Below are 20,325 nucleotides of genomic sequence, written 5' to 3' on the forward strand. Positions count from 1 at the left end.
GGGGGTGGTGGGAGACATGAGTGGGGGCCTGGTGGAGGGTGCCCTGCACTGCTGGGGGGTGGGGGTGATGGGAGACATGGTGGGGGCCTGGTGGAGGCTGCCCATGGTGGCTGGGGGGTGGGGGGAGACATGAGTGGGGGCCTGGTGGACGGTGCCCCTGGATGCTGGGGGGTGGGGGTGGTGGGAGACGTGAGTGGGGGCCTGGTGGAGGGTGCCCCTGGTGGCTGGGGGGTGGGGGTGCAGGGGGACATGAGTTGGACATGTGTGGGGGCCTGGTGGAGGCTGCCCCTGCACTGCTGGGGGTTGGGGGTGGTGGGAGACATGAGTTGGGGCCTGGTGGAGGGTGCCCCTGGTGGCTGGGGGTGGGGGTGGTGGGAGACATGAGTGTGGGCCTGGTGGAGGGTGCACCTGCACTGCTGGGGGGTGGGGGTGATGGGAGACATGTGTGGGGGCCTGGTGGAGGGTGCCCCTGCACTGCTGGGGGGTGGGGGTGATGGGAGACATGTGTGGGGGCCTGGTGGAGGCTGCCTCTGCACTGCTGGGGGGTGGGGGTGGTGGGAGACATGAGTGGGGGCCTGGTGGAGGATGCCCCTGGTGGCTGTGGGGTGGGGGTGGTGCGTGAGATGAGTGTGGGCCTGGTGGAGGGTGCCCCTGCACTGCTGGGGGGTGGGGGTGATGGGAGACATGAGTGGGGGCCTGGTGGAGGCTGCCCCTGGTGGCAGTGGGGTGGTGGTGGTGGGAGACATGAGTGGGGGCCTGGTGGAGGGTGCCCCTGCACTGCTGGGGGGTGGGGGTGCAGGGGGACATGAGTTGGACATGAGCGGGGGCCTGGTGGAGGCTGCCCCTGGTGGCTGGGGGGTGGGAGTGGTGGGAGACATGAGTGGGGGCCTGGTGGAGGGTGCCCCTCCACTGCTGGGGGGTGGGGGTGATGGGAGACATGTGTGGGGGCCTGGTGGAGGGTGCCCCTGGATGATGGGCGGTGGGGGTGGTGGGAGACATGCGTGGGGGCCTGGTGGAGGGTGCCCCTGGTGGCTGGGGGGTGGGGGTGCAGGGGGACATGGTTGGACATGAGTGGGGGCCTGGTGGAGGCTGCCCCTGCATTGCTGGGCGGTGGGGGTGGTGGGAGACATGAGTGGGGGCCTGGTGGAGGGTTCCCCTGGTGGCTGGGGGTGTGGGGGTGGTGGGAGACATGAGTGTGGGCCTGGTGGAGGGTGCCCCTGCACTGCTGGGGGGTGGGGGTGGTGGGAGACATGAGTGGGGGCCTGGTGGACGGTGCCCCTGGATGCTGGGGGGTGGGGGTGGTGGGAGACGTGAGTGGGGGCCTGGTGGAGGGTGCCCCTGGTGGCTGGGGGGTGGGGGTGATGGGAGACATGAGTGGGGGCCTGGTGGAGGCTGCCCCTGGTGGCAGTGGGGTGGTGGTGGTGGGAGACATGAGTGGGGGCCTGGTGGAGGGTGCCCCTGCACTGCTGGGGGGTGGGGGTGCAGGGGGACATGAGTTGGACATGAGCGGGGGCCTGGTGGAGGCTGCCCCTGGTGGCTGGGGGGTGGGAGTGGTGGGAGACATGAGTGGGGGCCTGGTGGAGGGTGCCCCTCCACTGCTGGGGGGTGGGGGTGATGGGAGACATGTGTGGGGGCCTGGTGGAGGGTGCCCCTGGATGATGGGCGGTGGGGGTGGTGGGAGACATGCGTGGGGGCCTGGTGGAGGGTGCCCCTGGTGGCTGGGGGGTGGGGGTGCAGGGGGACATGGTTGGACATGAGTGGGGGCCTGGTGGAGGCTGCCCCTGCATTGCTGGGCGGTGGGGGTGGTGGGAGACATGAGTGGGGGCCTGGTGGAGGGTTCCCCTGGTGGCTGGGGGTGTGGGGGTGGTGGGAGACATGAGTGTGGGCCTGGTGGAGGGTGCCCCTGCACTGCTGGGGGGTGGGGGTGGTGGGAGACATGAGTGGGGGCCTAGTGGAGGGTGCCCCTGGTGGCTGGGGGGTGGGGGTGCAGGGGGACATGAGTTGTACATGAGTGGGGGCCTGGTGGAGGCTGCCCCTGGTGGCTGGGGGGTGGGGTGGTGGGAGGGTGTGCCAAAGTGACATTGATGTACATGGTGACATTGGACTCCCATGAGCTGTGTGGGCAGTCTGTAGTCAATACTGTGTATACATTCATAGTGCATATTGTTGTTGTATTGTACACTGCATGGTGTATTGATATGTGCCTCTGCATCCATCTCATCCTCCTAATCTGCCGGTCCATTTCTCATGTCTTCACAAGGCGGTCCACCTTGGAACTGGAGTCCCTGTTGTAAGCAGTGCACCTACACTCTTGTGTGGCGCTAACACTGTATACTTGGAAGTGTTTGAAGTGCTGGCATCATCAGGTAGTGAGGCTAGCAAATTTTTAAGTCTGTAATATCATGTTTAAGGTAGGTTGGAGGTTGTGTAGGTGATTGGTATTCTTGGTAAGTATTTTGTAATGTGTGTTGTAGGTCCTGCATTACTGTGAGCATTTCATGTGTGGCCATGTTTCCATTAGGGACACTGTAGCTGGTGACACTTAAGGCATGTTGTGGGGATTAATTTGTTAGCTCTCACATTGCATGACATGCCATGGTGTGTTGTGTGGCCGTGCCGGGGAGGGGTTGGGTGACATGGCACTGTTTTCATGTAGTATTTTGCAAGTGGGTATTCATTTCTGCAGCATGGAAGTGTGTCTTTTGATGACACTGCATTGATGGTGTTTGTGTAGGTTGGGATGCACACATTGTGACACTTCCACATGAACAATCTCAGGCTGCTATGGTTCTGACAGTTGACTGTCCCTTTGTTCGTCATAATTGTCAGGTCGAGTCATCATTGCTTATCAGATGGTGTGCCAGGGCTGTGTGCACTCCACAGGGGTGTGATTTCTATGTGAAGTAATTAGCCACCAGCTGCGTATGGGCTGCCTCACCCCGTGCCCTCTCCCCTCCCATGCGCAGCGGGCGTGCATGTGGTTGGGGATGTGGGGGCACCACCATGTCCACAGCCAGGCCCCGGCGTGTTGCAACATTGTGCAGGACACATGCTGCCACTATGATCCTGCACACTACTGGGGCGCATATAACAGCTGCCCGCCAGAACGGTCAAGGGAGCAAAAGCGTGACTTGAGCACTCCGAATGTGCGCTACATTATGCCCCGGGTTGCAATATGGGCTGTGTTGTATCTTACCTCTGGAGGCGTGATGGGGTTCCGAATTGGCGTCATCATGTGGGTGCTCAGAGGGTAGGCACTGTCTCCTGGTGAGGAGGTGATGGGTATCATTAGTGGGGTAGTGACATAACTCTGCATCTGACATGCATGCATGTGCAATGGCATTCATACTCACCAAGCAGCCATGTATCGCCATGCCGCCCAGCTTCTAGGTCCCGGCTTAGGGTAGACATTCGGTAAATGAAGCTGTCGTGGGTGGACCCTTGATAGTTGGCACATACTGAGGTGATGATTCCCTTGGCATTACATACTACCTGCACGTTGATGGAATGCCAGTGCTTGCGGTTCCTATAGATGTGCTCAGATTCCCTGGGGGGACGTAGTGCCACATGGGTGCAGTCAATGGCACCTAGCACTTTGGGGAATTGTGCCACACCGTAGAAATCGAGGGCGGCAGCCTGCCTTTCTGCAGGTGTCCTGGGCAGGTATATGTGCCTACGGACTGATGGGCGTGCAGTGATGATGTTCAAGACCTGGTGTAGGCAGCGTGACTGCGTGGCCTGTGACACCCCACCCACTATGGCACTTGTCCGCTGAAATGATCCTGTGGCCAAGAAGTGCAGTACATTGAGGACCTTCTCCAGGGGGCTGAGTGCTTGGGAGCACAGGGTGGGTGATGTGAGGTCATCCTCCCACTCACTGACCAGGTCCAGTATTATGTGTGGTGGAAACCTGTACCTCCCATACACATGGTCAACAGGCATCCCAAAAAGGCTGGTTCTGGGACTGAAAATTCGGGCCCTCACTATCCTCCTCCTCTCCTTTGGTAACCCACAGCCACTGCTGCTAGGAACGGTATATTCATCCTGGCATCTGAGCTTGTTTGTTGTTTGTGCGCACTTTTATGCTGCGCGGGTCGACGTACGCCTGCTTCATGCTGGCGTACGTGTTTCAGGATTGGACCATTTATTTTTCGGCGCGTCGCAGGCAAACGTGTGAATCTTCCCGCCCACCCCAGGAATACACGTAACACGCTCTCCCAGGCCCATTCGCGAGTAAATATTCCCGCCCACCCCTGTAATAAACGTACCCCACTCTCACAGGCCCAGTCGCGTGTGGAAGTTCACCCGCACCCCGAAATACATGTAGCCAGGGCAATCGCATGTGGAACTTCCCGCGAACCCCGAGGTACACGTACCCAGGCCAATCGCGTGTGGAACTTCCCGCGCACCCCGAAGTACACGTACCCAGGCCAATCGCGTGTGGAAATTCACACGCACCCCGGAGTACACGTACCCAGGCCAATTGCATGCGGAACTTCCCACGAACCCCGTGAAACACGTAGCCTGCTGGTATCACGTGTGGAAGTTCACGCAGACCCATAATACACGTACCCTGATGGTATCGCATGGGAGACTACCCGCGTACCCCAGGAATACACGTACCCAGGCAAATCGCACTGCTGGGCGGTGGGGGTAATGGTCGACATGGGTGGGGGCCTGGTGGAGGGTGCCCCTGGTGGCTGGGGGGTGGGGGTGGTGGTAGACATGAGTGGGGGCCTGGTGGAGGCTGCCCCTGATGGAAGTGAGTGGTGGTGGTGGGAGACATGAGTGGGGGCCTGGTGGAGGGTGCCGCTGGATGCTGGGGGGTGGGGGTGGTGGGAGACATGAGTGGGGGCCTGGTGGAGGGTGCCCCTGGTGGCTGGGGGGTGGGGGTGGTGGGAGATATGAGTGTGGGCCTGGTGGAGGGTGCCCCTGCACTGCTGGGGGGTGGGGGTGGTGGGAGACATGAGTGGGGGCCTGGTGGAGGGTGCCCCTGGTGGCTGGGGAGTGCGGGTGCAGGGGGACATGAGTTGGACATGAGTGGGGGCCTGGTGGAGGCTGCCCCTGGTGGCTGGGGGGTGGGGGTGGTGGGAGACATGAGTGGGGGCCTTGTGGAGGGTGCCCCTGCACTGCTGGGGGGTGGGGGTGATGGGAGACATGAGTGGGGGCCTGGTGGAGGGTGCCCCTGGATGCTAGGGGGTGGAGGTGGTGGGAGACACGAGTGGGGGCCTGGTGGAGGGTGCCCCTGCACTGCTGGGGGGTGGGGGTGATGGGAGACATGTGTGGGGGCCTGGTGGAGGCTGCCCTTGCACTGCTGGGGGGTGGGGGTGGTGGGAGGCATGAGTGTGGGCCTGGTGGAGGGTGCCCCTGCACTGCTGGGGGGTGGGGGTGATGGGAGACATGTGTGGAGGCCTGGTGGAGGGTGCCCCTGGTGGCTGGGGGGTGGGGGTGGTGGGAGACATGATTGTGGGCCTGGTGGAGGGTGACCCTGCACTGCTGGGGGGTGGGGGTGATGGGAGACAAGAGTGGGGGCCTGGTGGAGGCTGCCCCTGGTGGCAGTGGGTGGTGGTGGTGGGAGACATGAGTGGGGGCCTGGTGGAGGCTGCCCCTGCACTGCTGGGGGATGGGGGTGCAGGGGGACATGAGTGGGGGCCTGGTGGAGGGTGCCCCTGGTGGCTGGGGGGTGGGGGTGCAGGGGGACATCAGTTGGACATGAGTGGGGGCCTGGTGGAGGCTGCCCCTGCACTGCTGGGGGGTGGGGGTGGTGGGAGACATGAGTGGGGGCCTGGTGGAGGGTGCCCCTGCACTGCTGGGGGTGGGGGTGATGGGAGACATGGGTGGGGGCCTGGTGGAGGCTGCCCCTGGTGGCAGTGGGGTGGTGGTGGTGGGAGACATGAGTGGGGGCCTGGTGGAGGCTGCCCCTGCACTGCTGGGGGGTGGGGTGCAGGGGGACATGAGTGGGGGCTTGGTGGAGGGTGCCCCTGGTGGCTGGGGGGTGGGGGTGCAGGGGGACATGAGTTGGACATGAGTAGGGGCCTGGTGGAGGGTGCCCCTGGATGCTGGGGGGTGGGGGTGGTGGGAGACATGAGTGGGGGTCTGGTGGAGGGTGCCCCTGCACTGCTGGGGGGTGGGGGTGATGGGAGACATGGGTGAGGGCCTGGTGGAGGCTGCCCCTGGTGGCTGGGGGTGGGGGTGGTGGGAGACATGAGTGGGGGCCTGGTGGAGGCTGCCCCTGCACTGCTGGGGGGTGGGGGTGGTGGGAGACATGAGTGGGGGCCTGGTGGAGGGTGCCCCTGCACTGCTGGGGGGTGGGGGTGATGGGAGACATGAGTGGGGGCCTGGTGGAGGGTGCACCTGGATGCTGGGGGTGGGGGTGGTGGGAGACATGAGTGGGGGCCTGGTGGAGGGTGCCCCTGGTGGCTGGGGGGTAGGGGTGCAGGGGGACATGAGTTGGACATGGGTGGGGGCCTGGTGGAGGCTGCCCCTGCACTGCTGGGGGTTGGGGGTGGTGGGAGACATGAGTGGGGGCCTGGTGGAGGGTGCCCCTGGTGGCTGGGGGTGGGGGTGGTGGGAGACATGAGTGTGGGCCTGGTGGAGGGTGCCCCTGCACTGCTGGGGGGTGGGGGTGATGGGAGACATGTGTGGGGGCTTGGTGGAGGGTGCCCCTGCACTGCTGGGGGGTGGGGGTGATGGGAGACATGTGTGGGGGCCTGGTGGAGGCTGCCCCTGCACTGCTGGGGGGCGGGGGTGGTGGGAGACATGAGTGGGGGCCTGGTGGAGGATGCCCCTGGTGGCTGGGGGGTGGGGGTGGTGGGAGACATGAGTGGGGGCCTGGTGGAGGCTGCCCCTGATGGAAGTGAGTGGTGGTGGTGGGAGACATGAGTGGGGGCCTGGTGGAGGGTGCCGCTGGATGCTGGGGGGTGGGGGTGGTGGGAGACATGAGTGGGGGCCTGGTGGAGGGTGCCCCTGGTGGCTGGGGGGTGGGGGTGGTGGGAGACATGAGTGTGGGCCTGGTGGAGGGTGCCCCTGCACTGCTGGGGGGTGGGGGTGATGGGAGACATGAGTGGGGGCCTGGTGGAGGCTGCCCCTGGTGGCAGTGGGGTGGTGGTGGGAGACATGAGTGGGGGCCTGGTGGAGGGTGCCCCTGCACTGCTGGGGGGTGGGAGTGCAGGGGGACATGAGTGGGGGTCTGGTGGAGGGTGCCCCTGGTGGCTGGGGGGTGGGGGTGCAGGGGGACATGAGTTGGACCTGAGTGGGGGCCTGGTGGAGGCTGCCCCTGGTGGCAGGGGGGTGGTGGTGGTGGGAGACATGAGTGGGGGCCTGGTGGAGGATGCCCCTGCACTGCTGGGGGGTGGGGGTGATGGGAGACATGAGTGGGGGCCTGGTGGAGGGTGCCCCTGGTGGCAGTGGGGTGGTGGTGGGAGACATGAGTGGGGGCCTGGTGGAGGGTGCCCCTGCACTGCTGGGGGGTGGGAGTGCAGGGGGACATGAGTGGGGGCCTGGTGGAGGGTGCCCCTGGTGGCTGGGGGGTGGGGGTGCAGGGGGACATGAGTTGGACCTGACTGGGGGCCTGGTGGAGGCTGCCCCTGATGGCAGGGGGGTGGTGGTGGTGGGAGACATGAGTGGGGGCCTGGTGGAGGGTGCCCCTGCACTGCTGGGGGGTGGGGGTGATGGGAGACATGAGTGGGGGCCTGGTGGAGGGTGCCCCTGGATGATGGGCGGTGGGGGTGGTGGGAGACATGAGTGGGGGTCTGGTGGAGGGTGCCCCTGGTGGCTGGGGGGTGGGGGTGCAGGGGGACATGAGTTGGACATGAGTGGGGGCCTGGTGGAGGCTGCCCCTGCATTGCTGGGCGGTGGGGGTGGTGGGAAACATGAGTTGGGGCCTGGTGGAGGGTTCCCCTGGTGGCTGGGGGGTGAGGGTGGTGGGAGACATGAGTGTGGGCCTGGTGGAGGGTGACCCTGCACTGCTGGGGGGTGGGGGTGATGGGAGACAAGAGTGGGGGCCTGGTGGAGGCTGCCCCTGGTGGCAGTGGGTGGTGGTGGTGGGAGACATGAGTGGGGGCCTGGTGGAGGCTGCCCCTGCACTGCTGGGGGGTGGGGGTGCAGGGGGACATGAGTGGGGGCCTGGTGGAGGGTGCCCCTGGTGGCTGGGGGGTGGGGGTGCAGGGGGACATCAGTTGGACATGAGTGGGGGCCTGGTGGAGGCTGCCCCTGCACTGCTGGGGGGTGGGGGTGGTGGGAGACATGAGTGGGGGCCTGGTGGAGGGTGCCCCTGCACTGCTGGGGGTGGGGGTGATGGGAGACATGGGTGGGGGCCTGGTGGAGGCTGCCCCTGGTGGCAGTGGGGTGGTGGTGGTGGGAGACATGAGTGGGGGCCTGGTGGAGGCTGCCCCTGCACTGCTGGGGGGTGGGGTGCAGGGGGACATGAGTGGGGGCTTGGTGGAGGGTGCCCCTGGTGGCTGGGGGGTGGGGGTGCAGGGGGACATGAGTTGGACATGAGTAGGGGCCTGGTGGAGGGTGCCCCTGGATGCTGGGGGGTGGGGGTGGTGGGAGACATGAGTGGGGGTCTGGTGGAGGGTGCCCCTGCACTGCTGGGGGGTGGGGGTGATGGGAGACATGGGTGAGGGCCTGGTGGAGGCTGCCCCTGGTGGCTGGGGGTGGGGGTGGTGGGAGACATGAGTGGGGGCCTGGTGGAGGCTGCCCCTGCACTGCTGGGGGGTGGGGGTGGTGGGAGACATGAGTGGGGGCCTGGTGGAGGGTGCCCCTGCACTGCTGGGGGGTGGGGGTGATGGGAGACATGAGTGGGGGCCTGGTGGAGGGTGCACCTGGATGCTGGGGGTGGGGGTGGTGGGAGACATGAGTGGGGGCCTGGTGGAGGGTGCCCCTGGTGGCTGGGGGGTAGGGGTGCAGAGGGACATGAGTTGGACATGGGTGGGGGCCTGGTGGAGGCTGCCCCTGCACTGCTGGGGGTTGGGGGTGGTGGGAGACATGAGTGGGGGCCTGGTGGAGGGTGCCCCTGGTGGCTGGGGGTGGGGGTGGTGGGAGACATGAGTGTGGGCCTGGTGGAGGGTGCCCCTGCACTGCTGGGGGGTGGGGGTGATGGGAGACATGTGTGGGGGCTTGGTGGAGGGTGCCCCTGCACTGCTGGGGGGTGGGGGTGATGGGAGACATGTGTGGGGGCCTGGTGGAGGCTGCCCCTGCACTGCTGGGGGGTGGGGGTGGTGGGAGACATGAGTGGGGGCCTGGTGGAGGATGCCCCTGGTGGCTGGGGGGTGGGGGTGGTGGGAGACATGAGTGGGGGCCTGGTGGAGGCTGCCCCTGATGGAAGTGAGTGGTGGTGGTGGGAGACATGAGTGGGGGCCTGGTGGAGGGTGCCGCTGGATGCTGGGGGGTGGGGGTGGTGGGAGACATGAGTGTGGGCCTGGTGGAGGGTGCCCCTGCACTGCTGGGGGGTGGGGGTGGTGGGAGACATGAGTGGGGGCCTGGTGGAGGATGCCCCTGGTGGCTGGGGGGTGGGGGTGGTGGGAGACATGAGTGGGGGCCTGGTGGAGGCTGCCCCTGATGGAAGTGAGTGGTGGTGGTGGGAGACATGAGTGGGGGCCTGGTGGAGGGTGCCCCTGGTGGCTGGGGGGTGGGGGTGGTGGGAGACATGAGTGTGGGCCTGGTGGAGGGTGCCCCTGCACTGCTGGGGGGTGGGGGTGATGGGAGACATGAGTGGGGGCCTTGTGGAGGCTGCCCCTGGTGGCAGTGGGGTGGTGGTGGGAGACATGAGTGGGGGCCTGGTGGAGGGTGCCCCTGCACTGCTGGGGGGTGGGAGTGCAGGGGGACATGAGTGGGGGTCTGGTGGAGGGTGCCCCTGGTGGCTGGGGGTTGGGGGTGCAGGGGGACATGAGTTGGACCTGAGTGGGGGCCTGGTGGAGGCTGCCCCTGGTGGCAGGGGGGTGGTGGTGGTGGGAGACATGAGTGGGGGCCTGGTGGAGGATGCCCCTGCACTGCTGGGGGGTGGGGGTGATGGGAGACATGAGTGGGGGCCTGGTGGAGGGTGCCCCTGGTGGCAGTGGGGTGGTGGTGGGAGACATGAGTGGGGGCCTGGTGGAGGGTGCCCCTGCACTGCTGGGGGGTGGGAGTGCAGGGGGACATGAGTGGGGGCCTGGTGGAGGGTGCCCCTGGTGGCTGGGGGGTGGGGGTGCAGGGGGACATGAGTTGGACCTGACTGGGGGCCTGGTGGAGGCTGCCCCTGATGGCAGGGGGGTGGTGGTGGTGGGAGACATGAGTGGGGGCCTGGTGGAGGGTGCCCCTGCACTGCTGGGGGGTGGGGGTGATGGGAGACATGAGTGGGGGCCTGGTGGAGGGTGCCCCTGGATGATGGGCGGTGGGGGTGGTGGGAGACATGAGTGGGGGTCTGGTGGAGGGTGCCCCTGGTGGCTGGGGGGTGGGGGTGCAGGGGGACATGAGTTGGACATGAGTGGGGGCCTGGTGGAGGCTGCCCCTGCATTGCTGGGCGGTGGGGGTGGTGGGAAACATGAGTTGGGGCCTGGTGGAGGGTTCCCCTGGTGGCTGGGAGGTGGTGGGAGACATGAGTGTGGGCCTGGTGGAGGGTGCCCCTGCACTGCTGGGGGGTGGGGGTGGTGGGAGACATGATTGGGGGCCTGGTGGAGGGTGCCCCTGGTGGCTGGGGGGTGGGGGTGCAGGGGGACATGAGTTGTACATGAGTGGGGGCCTGGTGAAGGCTGCCCCTGGTGGCTGGGGGGTGGGGGTGGTGGGAGACATGAGTGGGGGCCTGATGGAGGGTGCCCCTGCACTGCTGGGGGGTGGGGGTGATGGGAGACATGAGTAGGGGCCTTGTGGAGGCTGCCCCTGGTGGCAGTGGGGTGGTGGTGGTGGGAGACATGAGTGGGGGCTTGGTGGAGGCTGCCCCTGCACTGCTGGGGGGTGGGGGTGCAGGGGGACATGAGTGGGGGCCTGGTGGAGGGTGCCCCTGGTGGCTGGGGGTGCAGGGGGACATGAGTTGGACATGAGTGGGGGCCTGGTGGAGGCTGCCCCTGCACTGCTGGGGGGTGGGGGTGGTGGGAGACATGAGTGGGGGCCTGGTGGAGGGTGCCCCTGGTGGCTGGGGGGTGGTGGGAGACATGAGTGTGGGCCTGGTGGAGGGTGCCCCTGCACTGCTGGGGGGTGGGGGTGGTAGTAGACATGAGTGGGGGCCTGGTGGAGGGTGTCCCTGCACTGCTGGAGGTGATGGGAGACATGGGTGGGGGCCTGGTGGAGGCTGTCCCTGGTGGCTGGGGGGTGGGGGTTTTGGGAGACACGAGTGGGGGCCTGGTGGAGGCTGCCCCTGCACTGCTGGGGGGTGGGGGTGATGGGAGACATGAGTGGGGGCCTGGTGGAGGGTGCCCCTGGATGCTGGGGGGTGGGGGTGGTGGGAGATATGAGTGGGGGCCTGGTGGAGGGTGCCCCTGGTGGCTGGGGGGTGGGGGTGCAGGGGGACATGAGTTGGACATGAGTTGGGGCCTGGTGGAGGCTGCCCCTGCACTGCTGGGGGGTGGGGGTGGTGGGAGACATGAGTGGGAGCCTGGTGGAGGGTGCCCCTGGTGGCTGGGGGGTGGGGGTGGTGGGAGACATGAGTGTGGGCCTGGTGGAGGGTGCAGGGGCACCCCTGCACTGCTGGGGGGTGGGGGTGATGGGAGACATGTGTTTGTGATCAGTAGTGCAAGGTGACATGTGGTTGGCTGGGGGGCATGGCCATGGTGGATGGGTTGCCTGTGGGACATGAGCAGGGGTGCAGGGTAGTCCCCTGTGGTGTGGGCTGCCTGCAGGGGCCGTGGAGGGTGTAGAGGGAACACCTGGGAGGACCCACACGGCCAAATCACGTGTAGCATTCCCCGACACCACCGAAATACATGTACCCTGCTGAAATCGCATGTGAATCTTCCCGCGCACCTCGGAATACACGTACCCAGGCCAATCGCGTGTGGAACTTCCCGCGCACCCCGAAACACACGTACCCAGGCCAATCGCGTGTGGAACTTCCCGCGCACCCCGAAAGACACGTACCCAGGCCAATCGCGTGTGGAACTTCCCGCGCACCCCGAAACACACGTACCAAGGTCAATCGCGTGTGGAACTTCCCGCGCACCGCGAAACACACGTACCCAGGTCAATCGCGTGTGGAACTTCCCGTGCACCGCGAAACACACGTACCCAGGCCAATCGCATGTGGAACTTCCCGCGCACCCCGTAGTACACGTACCCAGGCCAGTCGCGTGTGGAACTTCCCGCGCACCCAGGAACACACGCACACGCTATTTTTCACACAGCGGGTGTCCATGTTTGTCGGTACCCCTTTGCACCTCATTTGTCCTAGAGGGCCACTGTATGGACCATTCATCATGGCTGTATATGGGTGCTTTTTGTTATCGCACATTTTGACGCACATTTTTCTCAGGCGCAGGGACGCTACTGCCTGCTTTCTTGTGGTGTACTTGTTTGGCCCTGTGCGCGTCTTTGACCGTGCGCTGGCTTGCCCTATTCGATTCCATGAATACGTGCTGTAGGCGAGCGTGTGGGCGTTCCGCGCACTTGCCTCCTGTACTTCCCCCGTGACGCCCATATTTTCACGCGTTGTTCCCCATTCCGAGTGTTACGCCCCGTGTTCCGCCTACTTTTGTGATGTGCACCGCGCTATGTGCGATTTCGCAGTGGCCGTGGCGCACGCTGTTGGATGACCTGTGCGCCGGCGTGCGCGGCGCACATTGTCAGCGCACATCCAATGTTTTTCTCGCGCACGGACTTCCATGAATCGATGTGCGCTGGTTTCCCTGCGATTTTCGCACTTGCACTGCGATTTTCGCACTTTTACTGCGAATCGCACGTTTTGGCACCTCTGCGCGGGAATTTTCGGTGCACATTAATTCCATGAATCGACCCCTAAGTCTTCCTCCAAACACATCCCCCTACCCTTTTAAGTAATGTATTCTCCAATTGCACTCAGTATTCCATTAACAAACATATTTTCTTATTATCTTCTTTCACAGTTGCAGTAAGCACCTCTGTCCTGAAAGCCAGTGGCATGTCAACTTGAAAATACAACCCAGAGTAAGCCTACTCTCGGCAGCCAACAAAGTAAGTGCAGTGCTATTGTGGAGTTTCACCTCTTAATAAGACAGTGCACTGTTCTTGTATTTTCAGGTACACAATTGCATCAACCCACTGGTGTTTCCGTCATTGTTACTCATTGCACCTCAACAGTTCCTCACTTTGTGTTAGCATGTCACCACCATTATATTAACAATATAGCGTTCCCACCGTATACTAACATACCATTACACAATCACACACCTCTATCTATATTCCTACCCTCACATTCATCCATTCATGCAAAGCTGCACACATACACATCCCAAAATGTGCACACCCACACTTTCCGTTTCTCTGCAACAGCTACTACAGAATGCCTAGCAAAAAGGAATTCTGTAGAAAACAACGAAAAAGTAGACCAGCTGTATCTAAAAGCATAGAAAGTAGCCAACCACCTCTAGCAGATTTTGTACTGAAAGTTGAAAGGGAACAGCTAATGCAGTCACTAACAAACACTAAAGCACCTACCAGTAAGGAGAATGTAATTACTCTCTCAAAATGTAGACATGAAAAGAAAAGTAGTAAAAAGAGTGCAACTGTCACTACTGGTAATACAGCATGTACAAATGCTAATGTCACCACAATGAAGCATTCCAAAAAAGTAATTTTACAAGAAACGTTCCTCCATACAGTCCTTTACCCTTATAAGTAGAGGGGAAAATGACGCTCAGCCCTTAAACCTTACTGCAGAACAGTAATCCTGCAAGCTCTTGTAGACAGTGCAATGCTCTACAAATGAAAAACCTTTCTATTAATTGTAAACAAAATGAAACCACTGCCAAAATTAATTTGTAAACTACAACCACTACTTTGAAACAGTACAATAGCAGCATGGATAGCTTTGGCAACAGCAGTACAGGTGAGTTGAGTCACACCACCAGCACAGAGCCATACTTCAATGATGACTCATAGAAATAAGAGCAAAGCAAGCAAATTGCCATGCATAGGACTGACGAGGGTAGGAAAAGGGAGACAATAGCATAATGGAACAAAAAACACTACTTTCACAAATATCTCCATCACACTTAGATACCACTGTCGATGGTACATAACCAATAGGACCCATCTACAAATGGCCTTGCACATGAATGTGTAACGGTCGCCACACCTCTATCAAGTCGTAGCAGCAGTTCCTCGACCACCATGTGAAAGGCAACGAGAAAGGAAAAGTAAAAAACTATAAACTATGAACTCCTGCCCAGTGCGCAAATACACAGGAGTACCAGGATATTCGTTAACCTGCATTTCTATACCTGCTTGCAAAAGTACCTTCCACCATATGAAAATGTTAGCAGCACACCTTTGTAGTGTAAAAAATCGAATTTACAAAGTGTACTAAGCAAAAAGTACTCAGAGACAAAACTGCCTGTTCCATTCAAATTGTCCAATAGAAGTGGTGTAAATTATTGTGCAAATGTAGCAATCAGTGATGTATCTACACAGAAAAACCTGCAGCCACACAAGGTTCATCACTCTAACCAATCCTCTTCAGCACATACATGACCCCTCTCATCAAACGCATCAAAAGACCAGGACAGTCCTACTACAACTATGCAGACCACACAAAAATCATCTACAAAATCAACACTAGTGGATAAAAAGACCCAACCATTATCAAATGCTTCACAGAAATAAATGACTGGATGAGCACCAATAGGCTGAAACTCAACCCGGACAAAACGCTAATCATGATCACGCCCCACAACCCGTTGAAACCAACAACACACCCCATGGCCTCCCCAAATGGGAAACTGACCGAAACCTTCGAAAGTGGTTAAAAACCGTGGACTCTTAATGGACAACAACGTAACATTCGAACCACGTGTCAACCCAGTAGTAAAGAAGTGCTTCTTCCATCTAGACACAATTTAACGGATCCTACTTTATTTCACCTTCCCACACAGAACACTCACCCTCATCTCTCTCGTCATGTCAAGAATAGACTACGCCAACAGCACCTATCTCTGAATGCCAACACCTCACCAAAACATTACAGCAAATACAGAAAGCGGCAGCAAGACTACTCCACAGACTCACTACGAGAGAACACGTCACACCAGCACTGACAACCCCACATTGGTTACGAGTCAAAAAAATAATTTCCCTCAAAATACTCTGCATAACCCACAGAGCAATCCACGACCAAGGAGCAGAATTCATACAAGGAAAAATCTCTGTCAAAAACCAAGCAAAACACTAAGGTCCACTAATGACATTCACCTTGAAAGAAAACAATACGCTAAGCATAAATTTGGTGGATCAGCTTTCGCCCCCCATGTCAGCAAAACTTTGAAATTCACCCCTGAATGAAATGCAAACAACAGAAGACCATTTAAATTCAGGAAGCTACTAAAGACATGTCGCTTTAACTCACTGAGGTAAAGAGCTAAACAGGAAACACAGTTGAAGAGGAACAACCAAAACACTTATGATCCAAAACCTAGACACCCAATGGAACAAAACAATTAACACAAAGCACCATAGAAGAATATTATCCCTGACAGGACAACTTACGCAACGCAGAGAAAGGCACAAAAACAGCCATCACTAACCCTACTAAAAAATGTTTCCAATATCCTGCTTACTCACCCTCAAACACAAACTAAACACATACATACCTCTACCGCAGAATATAAAAGCACCACAAACAGCATACACTCTGCAACACCCAACCAAACCCAACAAACTGCAGAAGACTAAAGCTCATACACACAAACCATCCCACACACATTCAGAATAGTTGCTGTGGTGCTAGACATGCATTTTGGAGGCACAGGGCCTCTTAGTCGTTGTCCTACCACTTCTCTGTGGTTGTTTTCTGTATGTTTCGTGCCTCTGAGGTCCAGTCTGGACCTCAGGCAGGGCAGCTCTTCATTTTTCCTTTTGGTGAACAACACCTATGGGGTAACCTTACGGCACCCATGGGTGGTGGTATACCCGTGTGCCCCTTATGTGTATAAGAGCAGGGTATGGGCTGGTGGCAGCTGTATGCTGACTTGACAGTGGCTCTGAGTATCCTCCATTATCGGGACACCCATGCCCTGCCATAGGAATTCAATGTATTCCTGAACAAAGGCAAGATGCCACTGTAGCCACTTGGTTTCTATTGCATTTACACCTTGTTTCCCAAAGTCCTGGGAAGCCTGGACTCTGTCCCTTCTCCCTGACTGGCTGTTGGGTGTTGGGTGGAAGACCCATATATGGCTCTGGGGGTGGCTCCTGTTAGACTGACTGGAGCCTTCCCAGGGGCTGTGTGTTGTGGGAACACCCTTGGGGTGGGACTGGTATGAATGGAGTCTGAAGTCAACTTACATTCTGTGTTGTGGGTGTTGTAAGGAAGAGATGGTATCAAAAGCACAACAGACACAAGGAATGTAGTTCAAGGGTTTCTATTGAACTTTGTATGGGTTGGTAAAATGCCTATTCTAAACCTAATTGCTAATGATGGGAGCAACCTACGACCATCAAAATAAAGAAAACGCTGTCCTAGTCATACCATGTCAAAACAAAGATGGCCTATACTAAAAAAACTATTGCCAAACCTTACTCTATATAACAAAAGGATGTGGGATGATGACGTGTACAACAAAAACAATGTATAACAAAATTAAAAGGTCCAAGGGGTTCGGTAGTTCAGGACTGCTGAACTGTAGCTTCACCTTCTCCACGTTTCAGCACGGGACAAGGTGGAATAGGAGTCGAGCTTGGAGTACACTCGAAGCTCATGGCACATGGAAGCAGTCCTTTATGCAAGACAGGGGGCCTTATTATGACTGTGCTGGTCCGTTAACAATGGTGCTGGTAAGCCTACTGACACTGTTATTACTGGACCGGCACAGTACGACTCTGCGGGCGGGTGCCGTCCCGCCCGCCAGGGTCAGACTTGGCGGGCGGAACGGCACCCACCTGCAGAGTTTCATGGAAGCACATTGCCTGTGCTTCCGTGGTCCCCATTCCCATTGAGTCCCACAGGACCACAGGACTCAATGGGAATGGGGACTAACAGATTGCCGGCACCTGACTTCCCGGCCACCAGGGTTATAATACCCTTGTGTTACCGGGAAGTCAGGCGCCGGTAATTGTTTTTGGGTTTGGTGGCAACCCGCCGGTTTTACCGGCAGGGTTACCGCCAGACCCGTAATGAGGCCCAGGGGAAAGTCTCTCTTTCAGTGTCGATCAAGAGTCTCTCCACTGGGAAATATTCTGCTGTACAGTTCACATGCTAATTGTTACAAACAACAAACAACGAATACTTCAGATCCCCCTCCGTCGGGCTCAGACCTTTCTCTTTTCCTTTTGACGTGGAATTCCCTCAGCCAGGCTCAAGTCCATGTACCTTTCACAAATGTCTCACAAGTAAAGGCTCCCCTCAATTGGACGCAAGCCTCTTCACCTTTAGGTTCAACAAGTTCAAAGCCTTTCGATTGTGCTATGGGGTTTTGCTGTGAGCTTTGTATGACCACTTCGAATTTAGTTCATTCATTTCTGCACCTTCACTTTCACTCAAAGACGCCCCATCAGAGACCTTTGACTGGGCATCCTGGGTGCCGGACCACTCTGTAGTAGCTTATCCTTTAGTTTTTTTCTGTATCTCGGCAACTCCCTCTTGCCGCTTAGCGTTCACTCACATCTTTCAATATGGGCCTTTCAAAAAGCTGTTCACGATTCAACAATCTTGCCGCTCGCAGCCTTCGCTCCAAAGCACACCGGTAGGTCACAGTTCCCTCCAACTCACCGGTTACACAAAGCTGTTTTATTGGTGGCTTTGTTCCTCGAGCCAAGGACGATACTCTGGCGATTGTAACTCCTCTCTGCCTCCAGCAGACGTGCAGCAGAGCCCTGGATATCGTGCCCAGCTTTTCGAAGCTTTGCTCAATATTCCTGCCAAGCTTTGCTTGTGCAGTTCGCTGACCATTCAGAGATAGTTGATCACCATACCATGGGGTAAAGGGCCTCTCCCTTCTCACTGTCCTGTTCAGGTCTGCCACCACTCCTTTTCGACACTGCTGCCACCATGGAAGTTTTGCTCCTGCATGTCTTTTGCCTAGCTCACTTTGTTCTCCCATGCTCAGCCTTTTGTCCCAGTAGGAAATGATGATGGGATTCAGGTGTGAAGGCAAGTGCCTGACTCTGCCTGACTCTGATGTCGGGACATGTAAAACAGACTGGCTGGGGTGAGTCTGTCTTTCCCCAGAGCGCTCTGTTTGTGTTACAGTGTGTGCGTGTGAAAGGGGGTGAGGTAAAGTTCCTAGGTAATATGATGGGGAATCATGGAAACAATAGCAGGGATACCGCATCTCACGTCCGGGTGCCCCACTCCTACTCCCCAGGTACCCCTCACCTCAGTGATCCTCCTGCACTGGCCCATCCCCAGGAACTGGATCCAAAAGCGATGGCCGTGTCCTGGCCACCTGGATGACAGATCCCAAGGGACTAAGTGGTGAGACACCTTTGGGTGTGACACAATGCCTGGGATAGTCCTGACTGTAACTGGAGGGAATGCACTGTTATTGTTCTGAAGGGCTGGGTGCCTACTCCAGTCCACACCCTGTGTTATCGATGTCTGGTTTGGGTGAATGGCCTGAATGCCTGCAAGCCTGATTGGCTGCCTGACTGCATGAATGCACTCGTGAATGATTGGCTGACTGAGCCTGGCTCAGCCTGAGTGAATGGGGAATAAATGTGTATAACTAGGGACCTGTCACTCACCAATTCTTTCTTTCTGAAGCTGAATCTTGAAACTGAAGCCGAATCTTGAAACTGAAGTTGTTCTGAAGTTGCAGCTAAAACCTGAACCTTGCATTCTCGGTCCAGTTGGAGGAAGGAGTCTGCAGCTGCATTTCTTCAAGGAATCTGAAGACTGCTGAGCTGGACCAAAGATGAAATCAAGAGAAGACCTGGATAGGAGACCTCTTCCTGAGCTACAAGGGACTATCGTGCACCTGCTACTCTTCATCAGATGTACCCTGGAAGTCAGTCATGTGTGCCTGCCATCCAGAGAAGGGCTCTTCATCAGTGCAGAAGAGGAGTGCATGCACATCTTGAGTTGAAGAAGTCCAGTTGTGTCACCCATGGTCCAGAAGAGTGTTTGTGACAGCTGGAAGCCAGATTGCTGCCTCCCGCCCAGAAGAGGGGATACCCTGGCATAGTGCTGCTTGATACCCGGAGCTGCGAAAGTTCTACCTGATCAAAGAATCCTTCATGCGACATCCCTGACATGACATCTGACCACTTTCTCCTGCCGAAGAAGATTCCAGTTCGCTGTGTGCAGAGGAAGGTCCGCCAGTGGGTTTCCTGCCACCAAACTCCAAAGAAGACGCCCCGAGGGTCCAGCCCTGGTGAGGGCCCGTAGTCCACTCCAGTGGTTGAGTCCAGGTCACCAGACACCATCCAGAGGTCCATGCTGCGGCTTGTAAGAAACCAGAAGGTGTCTCACCCACTAGTCCCCGAGGATCTGTCATCCAGGTGGCCATCGCTTTTGGATCTAGTTCCTGGGAGTGGACCAGTGTGGGGGAATCACCTGGGTTAGGGGTCTTCGGGGAGTGAAAGTGGGATCGCGGATGGTGAGACACTGTATCCCCTTCCCTATAACACCTTTACCACATCCTACCAAGTAGGATATTTAGGAACTCTACCCCCCTCCTTTACCACATGAATACTTTCTCACGGACAGCCGACTATGAGTGAAAACGGGCCAACACCCGAGCCGTATACCTGATGTGTCCCAATACAATGGTCAGTCAAGGTCAGGCAATTACTGACCATCACTGGCATAACAGGGGCCCCCGCAGCCCCTGCAGTGCCGGGGTCCCCGCTAGAACATGTCCTGGGAGGGGGCCCCAATTGGAGAAAAAAATAATTTGTTTTTTTCACATTTTCTTTTTTTTATATTCTTCTTTTTTTAATTTCACTCTGCCTTCATAAAGAAATTATTTCCGTAACAGAAATAATTTTTTTATGAAGGCAGAGTGACTACAAAAAGAAACTTTCTTTTTAAAGTCAGAGGGCTCCCCCCACCCCATGACATGGAAGACCCTAGGCCGGAGGCCTCCATGTCATGGGGTGGAGGGAGCCCTATGACTTCAAAGAGAAATTGTTTATTTTTGAAGTCACTCTGCCTTCATAAAGAAATTATTTCTGTCATGGTTTGGTCCTAAATGGAAATAATTTCTTTATGAAGTCACACTGACT

The sequence above is a fragment of the Ambystoma mexicanum genome, chromosome 4p, assembly GCF_040938575.1.
Source record: "Ambystoma mexicanum isolate Mex_15411 chromosome 4p, UKY_AmexF1_1, whole genome shotgun sequence".
NCBI classification, from domain to species: domain Eukaryota; kingdom Metazoa; phylum Chordata; class Amphibia; order Caudata; family Ambystomatidae; genus Ambystoma; species Ambystoma mexicanum.